Genomic DNA, 15846 nt, shown 5'->3' with positions numbered 1-15846 from the left:
ACAAAAGAAATAATCTCTATAGGGTTCTTGTTTTCTTTTATCATAAATGTGTTATATCAAGATACAACAGTGTTATATCTACCAAGATCTCCCAAATGCAAAGTGCTGCATTGACAGCAGCAGATCTAGAAAATGCAGGAATGAACAAGAAAAAGATTGACCCACACACTTTTATTATGCATAAGGATCTAGGCTTTTTATTAGCAGTGGAGCTATTCAGTTATGAACACAAACAGACCTGAAGCTAAGATGTATTCTCCCACATTTTTGCTTTGATATGCAAACCTGAGTCACAGACTCAATGTCAACAGTGATGATCTACAGACCAGCTCCCTCGCTCCTCAGAAGAGAGGACAGGAGTACAGAGGATAAATGGCTTGGTCACAATGACAAAAAGAGTTAGTGACAGAGCCAGCACAAGAGCCCAATTCTGATAATCAGAGCTAAATACTTTGCTCTAAACCTTGGAGAAAGTTTTAATCTCAATCTCAATCCCCTTCCCAATCTTAATCCCTCTCCTCATCCTTCTTTCTTCCTCCCTTTCCATCTCTTTCTTCTTTCCCTTTGCAGTTAAACTCTTGATTTTCATGGCATGAGAATATGTATGGTCATAAAAACCAAAACCACTGTCTTTGCTTTGAAAGCATTCTATTTATTTGAATGAGAAGTTATAAACGCTTTCAAATTTTCAGAAGAAATAAAGTAATGGCCTCCTTTTCCAAAACAAACTATAAAACTGCAGGAAATCTGCTAAGGAAGTTAATAATCTTTAGTATTTGATGCAAATTAGCTTTTATAGCAACCAAGGATCAAAGTCCAAAAGAAAGCCGAAGTTAGTATGAGTGACAGAAGCTGGCAGCTAGCTGGTAGAAGAGAAACCACTACAGGATTTTCCGGAGACAAGGAAAGACACAGCTACATGTCTAGGTATGTACATTACACTTGCAGAAACCAGTGGGGGTGGGGCAGGTGGAGGGTGTACTTGGGATATCTGTGTGTTGTTGTTGTGTGAAGGTGGAATCTTAAGTCTGTTGGCTAAAAAGGAGCCAAACCTATTGATACATTGCACTGATATACCTTACAGTTCTTTCCTATATAAACAGTGTCAGGGACTAACACTTCATGTGAAACCCAAAGAAATTAGACTTTACTCATGTAGGGCAATTAGAATTGGTAGCAAGTCAGGTACTGTGGTGCACACCTGTAATCCCAGTGGCTCGGGAAGCTGAGGCAGGAGGATTGCAAGTTCAAAACCAGCCTCAGCAAAAGTGAGGCCCTAAGCAACTCAGTGAGACCCTGTCTCTAAATAAAATACAAAATAGGGCTGGGGATGTGGCTCAGTGGTCAAGTGTCCCTGAGTTCAATTGTTGGTACCCCTCCCTCAAAAAGAACTGGTAGCAAAATAACTAAATAGGGCAGTAGAAGAGAAAGCTCCAGGCAAAAAACCTTCACAAAACCATACATAGGCATATGGTCCAGGGATTCTTTTTTTTTTTTTTTTTTTTTTTTTTTTTTTTTTTTTTTAATTTTTTATTGTGGGTTGTTCAAAACATTACAAATTTCTTGACATATCATATTCCACACTTTGATTCTAGTGGGTTATGAACTCCCACCTTCACCCCATACACAGATTGCAGATTCACATCAGTTACACATCCATTGATTTACAAATTGCCATACTAGTGTCTGTTGTGCTCCGCTGCCTTTCCCATCATCCACCCTCCCCCCTCCCCACCTCTCCCCTCCCCTCCCCTCCTCTCTCTCTACCCCCTCCACTGTATAACCCTGAGGGTCTCCTTCCATTACCGTGCAATTTACCTTCTCTCTCCCTTTCCCTCCCACCTCTCATCCCTGTTAAATGTTAATCTTCTTCTCCTGTTCTTCGTCCCTACTCTGTTCTTAGTTACTTTCCTTATATCAAAGAAGACATTTGGCATTTGTTTTTTAGGGATTGGCTAGCTTCACTTAGCATAATCTGCTCTAATGCCATCCATTTCCCTGTAAATTCTATGATTTTGTCATTTTTTAATGCAGAGTAATACTCCATTGTGTATAAATGCCACATTTTTTTTATCCATTCGTCTATTGAAGGGCATCTAGGTTGGTTCCACAGTCTTGCTATTGTGAACTGTGCTGCTATGAACATCGATGTAGCAGTGTCCCTGTAGCATGCTCTTTTTAGGTCTTTAGGGAATAGACCAAGAAGGGGAATAGCTGGGTCAAATGGTGGCTCCATTCCCAGCTTTCCAAGAAATCTCCATACTGCTTTCCAAATTGGCCGCACCAATCTGCAGTCCCACCAGCAATGTACAAGTGTACCCTTTTCCCCACATCCTCGCCAGCACTTGTTGTTGTTTGACTTCCTAATGGCTGCCAATCTTACTGGAGTGAGATGGTATCTTAGGGTGGTTTTGATTTGCATTTCTCTGACAGCTAGAGATGTTGAGCATTTTTTCATGTACTTGTTGATTGACTGTATGTCCTCCTCTGTGAAGTGTCTGTTCAGGTCCTTGGCCCATTTGTTGATTGGGTTGTTTGTTCTCTTATTGTCTAATTTTTTGAGTTCTTTGTATACTCTGGATATTAGGGCTCTATCTGAAGTGTGAGGAGTAAAGATTTGTTCCCAGGATGTAGGCTCTCTATTTACCTCTCTTATTGTATCTTTTGCTGAGAAAAAACTTTTTAGTTTGAGTAAGTCCCATTTGTTGATTCTAGTTATTAACTTTTGTGCTATGGGTGTCCTATTGAGGAATTTGGAGCCCGACCCCACCGACTGTAGATCGTAGCCAACTTTTTCTTCTATCAGACGGCGCGTCTCTGATTTGATATCAAGTTCCTTGATCCATTTTGAATTCACTTTTGTGCATGGCGAGAGAAAGGGATTCAGTTTCATTTTGTTGCATATGGATTTCCAGTTTTCCCAGCACCATTTGTTGAAGATGCTATCCTTCCTCCATTGCATGCTTTTAGCCCCTTTATCAAATATAAGATAGTTGTAGTTTTGTGGATTGGTTTCTGTGTCCTCTATTCTGTACCATTGGTCCACACGCCTGTTTTGGTACCAGTACCATGCTGTTTTTGTTACTATTGCTCTGTAGTATAGTTTGAAGTCTGGTATCGCTATACCGCCTGATTCACACTTCTTGCTTAGCATTGTTTTTGCTATTCTGGGTCTTTTATTTTTCCATATGAATTTCATGATTGCTTTCTCTATTTCTACAAGAAATGCCATTGGGATTTTGATTGGCATTGCATTAAACCTATAGAGAACTTTTGGTAATATCGCCATTTTGATGATGTTAGTTCTGCCTATCCATGAACAGGGTATATTTTTCCATCTTCTAAGATCTTCTTCTATTTCTCTCTTTAGGGTTCTGTAGTTTTCATTGTATAAGTCTTTCACCTCTTTTGTTAGGTTGATTCCCAAGTATTTTATTTTTTTTGAAGATATTTTGAATGGAGTGGTTGTCCTCATTTCCATTTCAGAGGATTTGTCGCTGATATACAGGAATGCCTTTGATTTATGTGTGTTGATTTTAAATCCTGCCACTTTGCTGAATTCATTTATTAGCTCTAATAGTTTCTTTGTAGAGCCTTTTGGGTCTGCTAGATATAGAATCATATCATCTGCAAATAGTGATAATTTAATTTCTTCTTTTCCTATTTTTATGCCTTTAATTTCTTTCGTCCGTCTAATTGCTCTGGCCAGTGTTTCGAGAACTATGTTGAAGAGAAGTGGAGAGAGAGGGCATCCCTGTCTTGTTCCAGATTTTAGAGGGAATGCCTTCAGTTTTTCTCCATTCAGAATAATGCTAGCCTGAGGCTTAGCATAGATTGCTTTTACAATATTGAGGTATGTTCCTGTTATCTCCAGGGATTCTTAATACACAAAATATTTGAAGAGAAAGGAAGAGCAAAGTTTTCCTTAAAGGAAGAACCAGAGAAAGTACATGAGATGGTTAATATCATTTAATGTTTGGTAGGAGAAATATAATTAATGAGTATTTAAATATTATTAAAATTTTAATATTTATTTAAACATTTAAATATTATTAAAATTGTCAGTTTGTCATTGATAACTGATTATATATTTTTATTGACTATTTTAATGACAAATTTTCATAGAAAAATAAACCTGATTCAGTTGTGCAGTATAAATGTAGTCTTATTGATAATCCAGCTGCTCAAATGATTACAATTCACAATCAGCCACTACCTAACGGCAGAAAATAGAATTTCAAGCCTAGCAGCTAGTTAAAAATAAGCAGCCCAGATAAAATTCTTTAAAAAGGCAATTTAAAAATAAACATATGGTCCATTTATTGGTTGGGTCATTTGGTTTTTTTGGTGTTAAGATTTTTGAGATCTTTATAGATCCTAGAGATTTATGCTTTATCTGATGTGCATGTGGTAAAAATTTGCTCCCATTCTGTAGGCTCTCTATTCACCTCACTGATTGTTTCTTTTGCTGAGAAGAAGGTTTTTAGTTTGAATACATCCCATTTATTGATCCTTGATTTTAATTCTTGCTCTATAGGAATCTTAATAAGGAAGTTGGGGCCTAATCTAGCATGATGGAGATTTGGGCCTACTTTTTCTTCCATTAGGTGCGGGCCAAGGAACTGAACAGACACTTCTCAGAAGAGGATATACAATCAATCAACAAATATGAAAAAATGTTCAACATTTTTAGTACTTAGAGAAATGCAAATCAAAACTACTCTAAGATTTCATCTCACGCCAGTCAGAATGGCAGCTATTAAGAACACAAACAACAGTAAGTGTTGGTGAGGATGTGGGGAAAAAGGTACACTCATACATTGTTGGTGGGACTGCAAATTAGTGCAGCCAATATGGAAAGCAGTTTGGAGATTCCTTGGAAAACTGGGAATGGAACCACCATTTGACCCAGCTATCCCACTCCTTGGTTTATACCCAAAGGACTTAAAAACAGAATACTACAGGGACACAGACACATCAATGTTTATAGTAGCTCAATTCACATTAGCTAAATTGTGCAACCAACCTAGATGTCCTTCAGTAGATGAATGGATAAAGAAAATGTGGTATATTACACAATGGAATATTACTCTGCATTAAAAGAGAATAAAATTATATCATTTGCAGGTAAATGGATGAAATTGGAGAATATTATGCTAAGTGAAGTAAGCCAATCCCAAAAAAACAAATGCCAAATGTCTTCTCTGATATGAGGATTTTGATCCACAATGGGGATGGGGGGAGCATGGGAGGAAACGTTAGATAGGCAAAGGGGAGGGAGGGGAAGGGAGGGGGCATGAGAAAGACAGTCAAATGAGATGGACATCATTACCTTAAGACACAAATGGTGTGACTGTACTTTGTGTACAACCAGAGACATAAAAAATTGTGCTCTATGTGTGTAATATAAATTGAAATGCATTCTGTTGTCATATATAAATAAATTAATTAATTAAAAAAATAAACACATGGGGAGGAGGGAAGAGAAGGAGATAGTACTAGAGAGTGGAATGGAGAAAACTATGCTATATGCATTTACAAATATGTCAATGTGAACCCCATTATTATGTATAGGTATGATGTAGGAGGGGGCATGGGGTAATTAATGATGGTTAAATGTGATGATCATTATTATCCAAAGTACATGTATGAAGACACAAATTGGTGTGAGTATACTATGTCTATAACCAGAGACATGAAAAATTGAGCTCTATATATGTAATAAGAATTGTAATGCATTCTGCTGTCATATATAAATTAAATAAATAAATAAACAAAACAATTATAATTAAAAATAAATATGTGGGCTGGCAGTGTAGGTCAGTGCTTTAGGTTTGATCCCCAGCACACTACACAAAAATGGAAGAGATATGCATCCTACAAAATGTCAACAAATAACTAAAGTAATGCTTTTACAATTCCTCTTTCTCATTTTGTGGTATTTAAAATATATTCAACCAGACACCTGTAATCCCAGTGTCTCAGCAGGCTGAGGCAGGAGGCCCTCATGTTTGAGGCCAGTCTCAACAACTTAGAGAGGGTCTAAGCAACTTTAAAAATAGCTGGGGATGTAGTTCATTGGTAAAAAGCCCGTGGGTTCAATCCCCAGTACTAAATATCCAAATATAGAAATACATTCACATAAATATTCATATAGATCACTACAGCTGAATCAACCACTGTTGAGAGCCACAGCCGAAGGGGCCCCAGCAAACTTCCAGCTGCCAGCAAACTTCCAGCTGCCGGCTGCTGATTGGCTCACAGCGGCCCCAGCAACATCTAGCTGATTGGCTCCTCTGCGGTGATGCTCATTGGGCTGTTTCCCTGCCCTTTCAGACCACGGAGCTGCTCATTGGGGGACTTTTTTGGCTCTGCCCACGTGACCCAGCCAATTGGCCTCAAGAGCAGGAGGATTGTGGGAGGTGGGGAGAAGCTTGTGGGAGAGAGAGAGGCTTGTGGAAAGCCGGTGGTGGCAGTTGAGGCTCTGAGGATTTTTCCTGACAGGCTGTTTTGTTTGGTGTGTGTGGTTCTAAAAATAAAGTTAGTTTCTTTTGACAAGTGGCTCCTGATTGTGCCCAGCCAGACTGCGGCATTTTGCCTAGCCGTCTCCTTGCAAAATTCCTCATTGGCAACCTTCCATAACAGGTATTGTCCTCCATTTAGCACAGCTTTACACATATTAGCCCAATCTGCTGGCGTCATGTTCAAGTTGTTAATGGATTCGACCATGCTTACAGTGAAGGGTGCTTAAGGACCATAGGTTGTTACAGCCTCTTTTAGCTGCTTCACTGTTTTGAAATTTAAAACATGGTAAAATCGCTGCCCTCCTGCCTCAAATACAGGGCATGTTAATATTTGAGATCTTGTCTCAGGATCCCAACTATCAACTGCGGGGGTTGGGGACCTCCCAGCATATGGAGGTGGCCTTGTTAGTTGGACACTTACATCCTCTGGTGATAGAAAGGTGTTAGTAGCAGTCTCCTGTAGAGGTGGTGCTGTTGGTTGGACACTTACACCCTCTGGTGATAGAAAGGTGTTAGTAGCAGTCTCCTGTTGTAACTTTCCCCCTGATGGCTTTTTCTGTTTTACACTTTCTTTCTCTGTCTGACTAGCTTGAGAGGCCTTCTCTTTTACTTGAATCTTTTCCTCTGACTAACTTGAGAGACCTTCTCTTTTACTTGAATCAATATGTCTTCTCCTTCCTCTACCATTGTCTGAACTGAAGGCTTTGGACTAAGCAAACAAGATACGAATGTCCACAATGGCAATGTGCCAACTGGCAGAGTCCCTGGGCTTTTCTTTTCTATTCTTTTTAAATCTTCACCATGATGGTTCCATTGTGATATATTTAACAACTCCTCCTTAAAAAGCCATGGGCTACATTTTTGTATTGTATCAACGTATGCCCTGACTGTTCTTGATTTTACTGAGATGCCTCCTTCCTCTAACAATTTACTTAACACTCTTTCAGTTTGTTTTTTACTAATTTTTGATCCCGTATTTCTATATAATACAACCCAACAAGATGACGCCAAACAAAACCGAGACAGAATGAAATAAAAAGGGAACAACAAAAAGTCATTATAGCCTTTCTATCCTCCTGACATGTGCATCCGTCCTTTCTCCCTATCTGTTCCTCAGATGTAAATAGTTTTTCCTCAGATGTGAGCGGTTTTTCTTCCGTCTCACTCATCTCCAGGGACAGGCAACTTAAAACAAAAGTGAAGCAAAATAAAAGAGGAATCTTAAAATGGCTACCCATCCTCTCGCCCTGCCCTCAGGGGCGAGCAGTTTCACTTACCCTCAGTCGCTCCCCGTGCGAGCCACCAAATGCTGCAGTCTGGCTGGGCACAATCAGGAGCCACTTGTCAAAAGAAACTAACTTTATTTTTAGAACCACACACACCAAACAAAACAGCCTGTCAGGAAAAATCCTCAGAGCCTCAACTGCCACCACCGGCTTTCCACAAGCCTCTCTCTCTCCCACAAGCTTCTCCCCACCTCCCACAATCCTCCTGCTCTTGAGGCCGATTGGCTGGGTCATGTGGGCGGAGCCAAAAAAGTCCCCCAATGAGCAGCTCCGTGGTCTGAAAGGGCAGGGAAACAGCCCAATGAGCATCACCGCAGAGGAGCCAATCAGCTAGATGTTGCTGGGGCCGCTGTGAGCCAATCAGCAGCCAGCAGCTGGAAGTTTGCTGGCAGCTGGAAGTTTGCTGGGGCCCCTTCGGCTGTGGCTCTCAACATCTAGAGAAGAGAAGGTCCATTATTATACAGGGGGGCCCAATGCTCCGGGGCCCAAAACCACAAATATACGGAGCACTGGAGGAACCCAGCAACCCCATCAGGGTAGTGCCCAGGACACATTGTCCATCAGATCCCTCATCAGACAAACCAGAGGGAGCGCAGGGTTGGACATCTGCGCCTCCGCCAGAGCAGTACTAACTCCAGAGATGGGAGTTCAAATCATTCCCACAGGGGTGAAAGGACCTCTTCCCAAAGGAACAGTAGGCTTATTATTGGGACGCAGCTCTTCTACTCTAAAAGGACTTATGATAAGTCCTGGGGTAATTGATCCCGATTATGAAGGTGAAATAAAAATTATAGCCAGTTCTCCAAAGGGTATATCAGTAATTTCACCAGGAGATAGAATAACACAGTTACTAATAATACCCAGCCTACATGATAAATTTTCCAGTCGTACTGTAGAAAGAGGTTCCAAGGGATTAGGCTCCACAGGTGTAGATTGGGCTATGCTTTCTTTAAATTTAGATTCTCGCCCCATGCTAAAACTAAATATTCAAGGACATGAATTTAATGGGCTACTGGATACAGGTGCAGACCTTAGCATCATATCTCGTCAAGAATGGCCAAAACATTGGCCATTACAACAAGCCACTCAAACGCTTCGAGGCCTAGGAGTGGCAACTAATCCCCATAGAAGTGCAATGGTATTAGATTGGAAGGATCCTGAAGGATGTGAAGGAATTATACAGCCATATGTATTGGATCATCTTCCCGTAAATTTATGGGGACGAGATGTCCTAGATCAATTAGGTTTGACATTAACAAATAACATCAACTAAAATGCACCCACTATTATGACTAGACAAGGTTTTAGGAAAGGAAAAAGATTAGAAAAACAAGAACAAGGTATAGCAGCACCAATACAAATAGATCAAGGAACAGACAGACATGGGTTGGATTTTCAGAAAGGGCCACTGAGACAATAAAAATTACTTGGAAATCAGAAAGACCAGTATGGGTTCCTCAGTGGCCACTGACTAAAGAAAAGATACAAGCAGCCCATGACCTGGTCAAACAACAATTAGCGGAAGGACATATACAACCTTCTGTATCTCCCCATAATACTCCCATTTTTGTCATCAAAAAGAAATCTGGTAAATGGAGATTATTGCAAGATTTAAGAGCCATTAATAATGAGATGGTTATTATGGGACCTGCTCAATCAGGGATTCCTCAATTGTCTGCTTTGCCAAAAACCTGGTATGTTTTAGTTATAGATATTAAAGATTGTTTTTTTTTTTTTCAATTCCAATTCATCCTGAGGATAGTCCACGTTTTGCATTTACTATCCCTGCACTGAATCATGAAGGTCCTGATCAGAGATATGAATGGAAAGTACTCCCTCAAGGGATGGCTAACAGCCCAACTATGTGTCAAATTTATGTTAACAAAGTAATCCAGCCACTTAGAAATCAAAATCCTGAACTACAAATATTTCACTATATGGATGATGTATTATTAGCACACAAAGATAAAAACACATTGCTAGAATGTTATGCCACACTTACAAACTTATTAAAAAATTATAATCTAGAGATAGCAACAGATAAAGTACAATTAAATTTTCCAATTAATTATTTAGGAGTTCTATTATCCTCAACCATGGTCCGTCCACCAAAAATTCAAATACGAGTAGATCAACTCAAATCACTTAATGACTTTCAAAAGTTATTAGGAGACATAAATTGGATAAGGCCTTATTTAGGTATACCAACAGGAGAGTTGGGACCTTTATTTGATATCCTAAAAGGTCCATCAGATTCAAATTCACCCTGAATGTTAACGCCTGAAGCAAGAAAGGCATTAAAAATCATTGAAACATATATGGAAAATATGCATTTGGATAGAATTGATATAAGTTTGCCTTTATTATTTATTGTACTACCAACAAAAAATATTCCTACAGGAGTATTTTGGCAAGAAGGTCCATTATTATGGATACATTTATCTTATTCTCCTAACACTATTCTTACTAGGTATCCTGAGGCTGTAGGACAATTAATACTCAAAGGAATAAAAGCAGCAAAGGGAGTGTTTGGAATTTCTCCCAATAAAATTATTACTCCATATACTATGAATCAAATTGATGAGTTAGCTAATGAGTTAAATACTTGGGCAATAATCATGTGCAAATCTAATGTTTCATTTGATAAACACTTACCATCTAATCCTTTATTGTCTTTTTGGTCATTGCATCCTGTAATTTTTCCAAAAAATGACAAGAAAAACACCTATCATGAATGCTCCAAATATATTCACTGATGGGTCAAATAATAGTACAGCAGCAGTAGTTACCCCTGATCAAACTTTTACATTTTTAGTACCCAAACAATCAGCTCAAAAGGTAGAGCTTAATGCAGTTTTATAAGCTTTTGTGATGTTTAAAGATTCTGTATTTAATTTATTTTCTGATAGTCAGTATGTAGTTAATGCTATAGTATCTCTTGAAGATGCTGGTAGGATTTCCCCTTCTTCTACTGTTTTCTCTTTGCTTTCCACTATACAAAGTCTAATCTGGGACAGAAAAGATCCATTCTTTATTGGACATATCAGGGCACATACAGGATTGCCTGGAGCCCTTAGTTTGGGCAATGATTTAGCAGATAAAACTACACATGACATACATATTTTCTCTACACTAGAAGAAGCTATAAATTTTCATAAAAAGTTCCATGTCAATGCTAATACTTTACAAAAGCATTTTAAAATAACTAAGGAACAAGCTAGACAAATAATAAAACAATGTCAAAATTGTGTGACCTTTTTACCACAAGTTAATCTTGGAGTCAATCCTAGAGGATTGATACCTAACCATATTTGGCAGATGGACGTCACACACTTACCAGAATTTGGAAAATTAAAACATTTGCATGTTACAGTTGATACTTCTTCTGGATTTTTGATGGGCTCCCTTCATGCCGGAGAAAAAACTAAAGATGTTATAGCTCATTGCTTACAAAATTTTGCCACTGTGGGTGTTCCAAAACAGTTAAAAACAGATAATGCCCCTGGTTATACTTCTACCTCTTTTAAACAATTTTGCTCAACATTTGGCATTACTCATATAACAGGAATCCCATACAATCCACAGGGACAAGGCATAGTTGAAAGAGCTCATCAAACTATTAAAATGTACTTATTAAAGCAAAAAGAAGGAATTGGGAAGGGGTATATATTCCCCAAAGATAAACTTAAAATAACCCTTTTTACTCTAAACTTTTTAAATTTGGATTCATCAGGACTTAGTGCTGCGGAAACGCATATGTGTCCAAAAAATGTGCATAAGCCCAAGGTACTTTGGAAGGATATTCTAACAGGACAATGGAAAGGTCCTGACCCAGTAATTGTCTGGAGTCGGGGGTCTGTTTGTGTGTTTCCACAGGGAGAATAGCAGCCGATTTGGATTACAGAGAGATTAACCAAGGTCCTGACCCAGTGATTGTCTGGAGTCCGGGGTCTGTTTATGTGTTTCCACAGGGAGAACAGCAGCCGATTTGGATTCCAGAAAGATTAACTAAAGCCATTTCTACAGACCAAAAAGAAGATGATTTGGCTCAAATCCATAACAACTGATATCCAAAACTCCAGTTTGGCTATTCTTACATCTGCAACAGAACCAGGATGCTTTTTTCAATATCTATTTTATTATTGCCCTTTGCCATATCATGAAGTTCTATTTTGTTTTTTGAGCTCATACAGACCTAGGTTAATGTTTTGCTGATCAGTTCTATTTTTTGACTATAGAGTTTTTAAACATTGCAATGGAGATTTCACCTGTAAAAAGTTATAAGGCCTTTACTATAATGTTATGTGTTGTATGTATTATATGTGCGCACACTTGTGTTTTGTGTTATATGTTTGAATGTACGTATGTCCATATATCATATATGATGAGCGCTCATGATAAAATGGATCCAAATATTTTTTTTTCACGTGATTTATATGGTTTAATTTAAATTGGGTAAACAACTGTTGAGGATTGTTTTAATATGTAAACAAAAAAGAAGGTTAACAGATCTGTTTGTTTACTTTCACCTTTCCTTTTCATTATATTTAATAATTCTCTTAAAGATAATGTAAATTGTTAAGAAAATTGTTTTCTTTTAGTGCCTTCTGTAATGTTACATAATTTTTTCTTTAGCCATTATTGCCAGAATTCCTATCTTCATCCCAGTGCCGGTGAAGACAATGTAAATTGTTAAGAAAATTGTTTTCTTTTAGTGCCTTCTGTAATGTTACATAATTTTTGCTTTAGCCATTATTGCCAGAATTCCTATCTTCATCCCAGTGCTGGTGAAGTCAAAGATAAAACCAATCTACAGCTTCTACAATAGCCATCACTGAACTGCTTGCAGAACTTGCCTGGACACATTGTGAGCTCACCTGTATGCATTGTGAACTATCTGTTGGTGCAGCGACTTGTGGTAGTGTTGGGGTATTTTTGCTGATGATGTCATTGGTGGTACAATTTTTCCAAAAGGAGCAGTCAATTGGCCTGGTGTATCTTCCTCCCTTCTGCTTGTCATGATCGTCCAGCTAAAATTTGGGGGCCAACAGAGGTGAGGCAAAGAACCTCACCCCCCCGCTGGTACAAAGACCTCTCCACAGGTGTGGCTGTATACTGGACCGGTAGTCAGTGACGGGTAAGATCCAATTGCAATGGTACCAACCTAAGGACCATATGTACTATTGGACAACCTAAGGCAGGCACGGTCCCTAAGCCACATGCTTGTTGTTTAATCAGAGAGGGGGAGATGTTGAGAGCCACAGCCGAAGGGGCCCCAGCAAACTTCCAGCTGCCAGCAAACTTCCAGCTGCTGGCTGCTGATTGGCTCACAGCGGCCCCAGCAACATCTAGCTGATTGGCTCCTCTGCGGTGATGCTCATTGGGCTGTTTCCCTGCCCTTTCAGACCACGGAGCTGCTCATTGGGGGACTTTTTTGGCTCCGCCCACGTGACCCAGCCAATCGGCCTCAAGAGCAGGAGGATTGTGGGAGGTGGGGGGAAGCTTGTGGGAGAGAGAGAGGCTTGTGGAAAGCCAGTGGTGGCAGTTGAGGCTCTGAGGATTTTTCTTGAGAGGCTGTTTTGTTTGGCGTGTGTGGTTCTAAAAATAAAGTTAGTTTCTTTTGACAAGTGGCTCCTGATTGTGCCCAGCCAGACTGCGGCAAACCACATAGATAGAAATCCTACCAATGGGTATGATATAGAAGATGAGTGGGTTTCAGACTCATAATCAAACAAACATGATGCACATAGGTACCAAAGCTAAGACAAATTAAGTCATCACTGTATCTACAAAAGGTTGGCTGCATTTTTTTAAGGGTAATAGAATAATGTGGTATGAAATAAACATGAGAAATGGATACATGAGAATAAATAGGTTTTTTCATCAGTTTTATGAAAAGATAAAGTATACTATTGCCTGAAATCAATAGACACATAAGATGGATATAATTAATGAAAATCCTGGGAGTAAAAATATGATCCTACAATGTAATTTCAAAGTTAATTTTTTTTTCCAGAAGGCTAAGCCAAAATCAAGAAAATCAACTCTTCACAATTGTAAAGGTTCATAAAATAGAGAGGACCTTTCAATTTGCACATCTGGTGGGAACCCTTAAGTGAGACTTAAAACCTCAGAGAAGCATTAATTCCAAATGGAACTTCTTTGCTAGGTTATTCATGCCACTAGAAAAATCAGGAAGACCATTATTGTTAAGTGGAATGGTACTGTATCAACTAAAGCTGGAATCACAAAAAGAGATGTCCTATTGTATTATGCTGTCCAAATATATTTGTTATGCTAAGCAGAGGTAAGAAGAGCATGTTTTCAAAAATATCTGATGTAATAGAAATATCACTTTTTTAAAGCAGATGAGGCAGAAGTGCCAACACAGAATTCAAGACGGTAAGGGTAAGGAGTGCTGCATGAAAAAGGGGACAAAATAGACTTTTCAGTGCTGAGTACATAGTAGGTTTTCAAAAATATGTTAGCACAAATATTCAATTCTAATATGAAGCCTATGAAAATATCTCCCTCTGGTAAATCACGTTGTGTCATATAAATTTGCACATAGCAAACTCTGTATAGCGCATACCTTATAAGGCACTATGTATTTGGTTATAGTAGTGGTAATGCTTTTAACTAAATTACAATATGTGTTTCTCATTACATTGTGACTGCCACAAATCTTAACTGTAAAAGTTATGGGTTTGACGAAAATGCATGTGGTTATACCCTAAGCACATATAAGCAACATTTCCATTTGTATAGTATTCTATCCCCATTTATAAGGCAGGATATTGTGAACAGTCAAAAATGCAAAGCACTTGAAAATCCCCATATGCAAAAGAAAATCCACATAAGCAAGATGTTATTGATATTTCAAAAAACTTTCTTTGGTTAAACAGAACTCAAAAAGTTTTAGTGTTCTAAATCTTTATTCTTTGAGTCTACACTTCTATTTATGAAAAATGCACAAATATTCTGGAATATTTATGATATTGATTAGTGAAAAATCATTTTACCTCAAAATACAAATGTGTATTTATGAAAAAACTAAAAGATGTTTTTAAAAAGTCCCCAAAAGATGCAAATTTTCAATAGTGACACCACCTCATTTTAGATTCTTCTTCAACAGGCTTCCTTATGCTATTTCCGTGAGATATCTAATAATTCTTCAATCACATTTTATTTAAAAAGAGATAGATGATTAATGTTCCATATTCTTTCACTCTACAATTTCTATAATGTGGGTAGTGTTTTCACAGAAATCAGATACAGGTTGATCATTCCTTATCCAAAAATTCAAATTCAGAAATGCTCCAAGCATCTGAAACCTTCTAGGTGCCAATATGATAACAAGTGAGAAATTTCACATCATCAAGTTTTGTTTCATGTACAAAATTATTAAAAATAGGATACAAAATTAACTTCAGGCTATGTGTATAATGTGAACATGAAACATAAATTAATTACATGTTAAACTGAGGTCTTATTCTCAAGATATGATATTTTCAAATCCTCCATACTTCTAGTCACAAACACTCTGAACAAGGCATATTCAATCTGTACCACTTTAAAATGCTGACACTGGCCCCCAAATAATTTTGTTGATACCCAAGTTTCTATGCCAAATAATTTTTTATTAATATTATAGGCCCATCAAAACCTTCAAAAGTCACAAAAGGTCTTATTTCATTAACACCTCATTTACCAGAAAACTGTCAGGAAAAGAGGGTATCAATAGAAATGAAATTTCAAAAAACAAAACCTTTATCTATCAATAGTTGCCTTTTAATACTCTGGGTAGAAATATCTCTGAAATGCTTTGTAAAACTATATTTTTCCACTTAGATACAGGACAGTGTCAAAAATTTAAATTTTGTTGATAATTCTAGGTCATCATTAGAAATAAATATATCTTTTTTTAAAGACAGAGAGAGAGAGAGAAAACTTTTTTAATATCTATTTTTTTTAGTTTTCGGCGGACACAACATCTTTGTTTGTATGTGGTGCTGAGGATCAAACCCTGGCTGCAC

At 38.1% G+C, this 15846-nt stretch overlaps 1 protein-coding gene and 1 long non-coding RNA gene across 11 annotated transcripts in view; one reads left to right on the top strand and one right to left on the bottom strand.

Annotated features, from left to right (window-relative positions):
* Mbnl3 (muscleblind like splicing regulator 3) overlaps positions 1-15846 on the bottom strand; it is a 124616-nt gene that overhangs the window by 86475 nt on the left and 22295 nt on the right. The window lies entirely within an intron of this gene.
* LOC131423235 (uncharacterized) lies at positions 829-14476 on the top strand. 2 transcript variants are annotated; one of them, XR_009224413.1, is made up of 3 exons: positions 829-927; positions 4608-4777; positions 11782-14476. It is a non-coding gene; the product is annotated as an uncharacterized LOC131423235 (long non-coding RNA). The 2 variants fall into 2 exon arrangements; XR_009224414.1 differs by lacking the exon at positions 11782-14476 and adding an exon at positions 5128-5233.

The sequence above is a fragment of the Marmota monax genome, unplaced genomic scaffold (assembly GCF_021218885.2).
Source record: "Marmota monax isolate L192 unplaced genomic scaffold, Marmota_monax_Labrador192_F-V1.1 WCK01_AAM20220418_F8-fsc00054, whole genome shotgun sequence".
In the NCBI taxonomy this organism is placed as follows: domain Eukaryota; kingdom Metazoa; phylum Chordata; class Mammalia; order Rodentia; family Sciuridae; genus Marmota; species Marmota monax.
The sequence above is the reverse complement of the archived record's forward strand: the minus strand, read 5'-3'. Positions and strand labels throughout refer to the sequence as shown.